Raw genomic sequence first — 5,745 nt, 5'->3', positions numbered from 1 at the left:
GATGGTGAAATTAGGTCATTTCCAGATAAACAGAAATTAAGAGACTATGTAAAAACCAAACCAAACTTACGAGACTTATTAAAGGAAGTCCTTCGATCTGAGAACAAACTATATTAGACCACAGGCTGAATAAAGGACACAGAATTGTACTAGCCAGATATCAACCTAGGAAATGAACTCTTAAGGACTATGCAAAAACAAAAGAATTACAAAAGGGAACCAGAGAGATTTATCTGTAAATGACAATAGCATCAGAACAATAAAAGAGGGAATAAACGGCATAGATATAAAACCTTCTAATAGAGAGGAAGCCAAGCAATACCCAGTAATAATAGACTGGTTCAAATCTAGGAAGATACGGGTAAATTTCAAGGTAACCACAAAGAAAGGTAACAAACATGCTCATCAAAATAAAGAAGAAAAACATAAAGTCTCAGTAAAAACAAAACCTACAAAAACAAAAGAAATGGAAAAAATCCTACAAACAAAAGGAACTCAGCATAGGAGAGTAAGAGGAACAAAACTGGAGGACATTATGCTGAGTGAAATAAGTCAGTCAGAAAACAACAAATATTGTATGAGACCTCTACTGTACAACTCATGTAAAACTTTACACACAAAAAGAAACAATGTTTGTTGGTTACAAGGGATGGGAGGAGTGGGGCGGAACTAAATAGGTAAGTGGTAACTTTGGTGAAGGGTAAGACAGAACACATTACTGGGGAAGCCAGCACAACTTGTACAAGAAAAAGCCATGGAAGCTCCATAGACACTTCCAAACTCCCTAAGGGACTGAATTGCTGGGCGGAGGGCTGTGGGGACCATAGTCTCTGGGAACATCTAGCTCAATTGGCATAACACAGTTTATAAAGACAATGTTCTACTTTCTACATTCTACCTTGGTGAGTAGCATCTGGGGTCTTAAAGCCTGTGAATAGCCATCTAAGATACTCCATTGGTCTCACAACTTCTGGAGCAAGGGAGAATGAACAGAACAAGATACAAGGAAAAGATTAGTCCAAAGGACTAATGGACCACAGCTACCACTGCCTCCACCAGAATGAGTCCAGTACAGCTAGGTGGTGCCCAGCTACCACCACTGACTGCTCTGACCGGGATCACAACAGAGGGTCCTGGACAGAGCTAGAAAAGGATGTAGAACAGAATTCTAACTCACAAAAAAAGACCAGATTTACTGGCCTGACAGGCTGGAGAAACCCTGAGAGCATGGCCCCTGGACACCCTTTTAGCTTAGTGGTGAGGCCCCTCACTAATTTCATGGTTCAGCAGGGGATTGGACAGCCTCATAAAACAAACCAGGACTGATGAGGCACAGCAGTCCAGGAACAAGGACTAGAAGGCAGGAGGGGACAGGAAAGCTGGTGATAGGGAACCCAAGGTTGAGAAGGGAGAGTGTTGACATGTCATGGGGTTGTTAACCATTGTCATAGGGCAGTATGTGTACTAACTGTTTAATAACTATTTGTTTTGCAAACCTTCATCTAAGGTACCAAAAAAAAAAAAAAAGAATTATCTATGTGAGATCAAATTGACAACTGCAACTCAAAAGTTTTGATGGGAAGCCTAGGGGACAGTGAGTTGAAGTTAATGGTGATGGAATAATTTGGAAAAGATAGTGAGAATAGCAGCATAACTGGAAGATTGTAATCAATGTCACTAAATTGTACATGTAGAAACTTTCAAAACGGTGTAATTTTGGCTATGCATATTTTCACCAAAAAACCGTCCTCTCGGTAGAGAAGGGAGAGTGTTGACATGTCTTGGGGTTGTTAACCAATGTCATAAAACAATATGTGTACTGACTGTTTAATGAGAAACTGTTTGTTCTGTAAACCTTCATCTAAAGTACAGTAAAAAAATTTAAAAAAGAAAGAAAACAAAAATCCTCACAACTGGGTTAATAAGCAACATCATGATAGATGGAGAAAAGATTGAAGTTATCGAGGATTTTATTTTACTTGGATCCACAATCAACCGCCATGGAAGCAGCAGTCAAGAAATCAAAGGACACATTGCATTGGGCAAATCTGCTGTAAAAGACCTCTCTAAAGTTTTAAAAAGCAAAGATGTCACTTCAAGGACTAAGGTAACCTGACCCAAGCCATGATGTTTTCAATAGCCTCATATGGGTGTGAAAGCTCGGCGATTAATAAGGAAGACTGAAGAAGAATTGACACTTTTAAATTATGGTGTTGGCGAAGAATATTGAATATACCATACACTGCCAAAAGAATGAACAGATCTGTCTTGGAAGAAATACAGCCAGAATGTTCCTTAGAAGCAAGGATGGCAAGACTTTGTTTCATGTACTTTGGACATGTTTCCAGGAGGTGTCAGTCCCTCGTGAAGGACATTAAGCTTGAAAATAGAGGGTCAGAGAAAATGAGGAAGACACTCAGTGAGAAGGACTGACACAGCCGCTGCAACAATGGGCTCAAGCATAACAAAAATCATGTAGATTAAAAAAAGACCAGACTTGCTGGCCTGAAAGAGACTGGAGAAATCCCAAGAGTATGGTCCCTGGACACCCTTTTAGCTCAGTAATGAAGTCACTCCCGAGGTTCATCCTTCAGCCAAAGATTAGACAGGGTCATAAAACAAAATGAGACTAAAGGAGCACAACAGCCCAGGGACGGGGACTAGAAGGCAGGAGAGAACAGGAAAGCTGGTAATAGCAAACTAAAGGTTGAGAAGGGAGAGTGTTGACATGTCTTGGGGTTGTTAACCAATGTCATAAAACAACATGTGTACTAACTGTTTAATGAGAATCTACTTGTTCTGTAAACCTTCATCTAAAGTACAATAAAAAAAATAAAGTGTCACCCCCCCCCAAAAAAAAAAAGATTCTAGAGAAGAATCCTGATTAAAAGGGGGAAAATGCAGAACAGAATTTCAAATTCTAATGGAATCCAGATTTTCTGGAGCTATGGAGGCTGGATAAACCCCTGAAACTACTACCCTCAGATAATCTTTAAACTTCAAATCAAAAATATCCCTGAAGTCTTCTTAAAATCAAACAGTAGTTTAGATTAACTAGTAAAGATGTCTGCCTGGAGCATTATGCTCTTTTAAGAACTATCTATACAGGATCAAACTTAAAACAGCAACTTGGAAGATTAGATAGAAACCTTATGGAGCAGTGCATTTATATTAATGGGGGATGAAAAACTCAGAAAAGGAGGATGAGAATGGTTGCACAACTCAAAGGATGTAACCAATGTCACTGAATTGTACACACAGAAACTGATGAATTGATGTACGTTTTGCTGTGTATATTTTCAACAACAGCCACAAAAATAAAATAAATTTTTAAAAAAAGGTCACGTGGATAGCCCAGGACTGAGCAACATTTCGTTCTGTTGTACATACGGTCGCTATGAGTTGGGACTGACTGGACGGCACCTAACAACAGCTACAGAAACACCAATTTAATACAATGCAAGAATAAACAACAGTGATGAATCTTCGAAACATCTCACAATATAGATGAATCTGGAGGGCATTATGCTGAGTGAAATAAGTCAATCAAAATAGGACAAATATCGTATGAGACCACTATTATAAAAACCCAAGAAAAGGTTTACACATAGAGGGAAAAAAACAAACAAAAAAAATTTTTGATTGCTACAAGGGAGAGGAAGAGTGGGGAGGGAAATTACTAATAGTTGTTGTTAGGTGTCGTCAAGTTGGTTCCGACTCATAGTGACCGTATGTACTACAGAATGAAACACTGCCCGGTCCTGAGCCATTCTCACAATCATTGTTATGCTTGAACCCACTGTTGCAGCCACTGTGTCAATCTATCTCATCGAGGTCTTCCTCTTTTTCGCTGACCCTCTATTTTATCAGGCATGATGTCCTTCTCCAGGTACTGATCCCTCCTGACGACATGTCCAAAGTATGTAAGACGTAGTCTTGCTATCCTTCCTTCTAAGGAGCATTCTGGTTGTACTTCTTCCAGGACAGATTTGTTTGTTCTTTTGGCAGTCCATAGTATATTCAGTATTCTTTGCCAACAGCACAATTCAAAGGTGTCAATTCTTCTTTGGTCTTTCTTATTCATTGTCCAGCTTTTGCATGCATAGGATGCAATTGAAAATACCATGGCTTGAGTTAGGCGCACTTTAGTCTTCAAGGTGACATCTTTACATTTCAACACTTTAAAGAGGACTTTTGCAGCAGATTTGCAAGAACTAGACAGTAGACAAGTGTTAACTTTGGTGAAGGGACAGACAACACACAACATAGCGGAAATCAGCACAACTTGAAGAAGGCAAAGCCATAGAAGCTTCCTAGACACAATCAAACACCTTGAGGGACCGAGTAACTGGGGCTGAGGCCTGAGGATCATGGTCTTGGGGAAAATATAGGTCAAGCGACATAACATAATTCATAAAGAAAATGTTCTACATCCTACTTTGGTGAGTAGCATCTGGGGTCTTAAACGCTTGTGAGTGGCCATCTAAAATACATATATTGATCCCACCATGTTTGGAGTGAAGGAGAATGAAGAAAACGAAAGACAAAAGGAAAATATTAGACCAAAGGACTAATAGACCACATGAACCACAGCTTCCACCAGCCTGAGCCCAGAAGAACTAGATGGTACCCAGCTACCACCACCTACAGAGCTGACAAGGATCACAAAAAGTGTTCAGGACAGAGCTGGAGAAAAATGTAAAATAAAATTTAAATTCACAAAGAAAGACCACACTTACTGGTTTGACAGAGACTGGAGGAACCCCTGAGACTATGGACCCTGGACACCCTGCTAACTCAGAACTGAAGCCACTCCAGGAGTCCACCTTTCAGACAAAGATTAGACAGGCCTATAAAACTACCATTAACGCGTGTGAGGAACGTACTTCTTAGTTCAATCAAGTATACAAGAACAAATGGGCAACAGCTGCCCAAAAGCAAAGATGAGAAGGCAGGATTGGACAGGAAAACTGGATGGATGGACACAGAGAACCCGTGGTGAGAAGGGAAAGGGGGATCATGCTAACACATTGCAGGGATTGCAACCAGTGTCACAAAACAATCTGTGTATAAATTTTTGAATGAAAAATTAATTTGCGCTGTAAACGTTCACCTAAAACACAATTAAAAAAAAAAAAAAACTAAGCAAGTTGAAGTCTCGCTATTCATTCTTCTAAGGGCATTCTGATTGTACTTCCTCCAAGACTGATTTGTTCATTCATCCGGCAGTCCAGTTTCTCCAATGACTTCCTTTAATATGCTACCTCCTGAAATGATTGAATGTCAACCAATTCTTTTTGGTACAATGACCCTGTATAACCCTTCCATCTTCTTTTGATGCTTCCTGCCTTGTTCAATATTTTCCCTGTAGAGTCCTTCAATATTGCAGCTCAAGGCTTGAATTTTTTCTTCAGTTCTTTCAGCTTGAGAAATGCCAAGTGTGTTCTTTACTTTTGATTTTCTAACTCCAGGTCTTTGCACATTTCATTATAATACTTTACTTTGTCTTCTCAAGCCACCCTTTGAAATCTTCTGTTTAGCTCTTTTACCTCATCATTTCTTCATTTCACTTTAGCTACTCTATGTTCAAGAGCAAGTTTCAGAGTCTCTGCTGACATCCATTTTGTTTTTTTCTTTCTTTCCTGTCTTTTTTTTTTAATTGATGTAATTAAATCAAGTTTACATTTCAAGTTAGTCTCCCATACAGAATTTTTTTTTAACATACATTGTTATGAGACCCCAACC

The sequence above is a fragment of the Trichechus manatus genome, unplaced genomic scaffold (assembly GCF_000243295.1).
Source record: "Trichechus manatus latirostris isolate Lorelei unplaced genomic scaffold, TriManLat1.0 scaffold00027, whole genome shotgun sequence".
Classification (NCBI taxonomy): Eukaryota; Metazoa; Chordata; class Mammalia; order Sirenia; family Trichechidae; genus Trichechus; species Trichechus manatus.
This window is presented reverse-complemented; position numbering follows the sequence as displayed.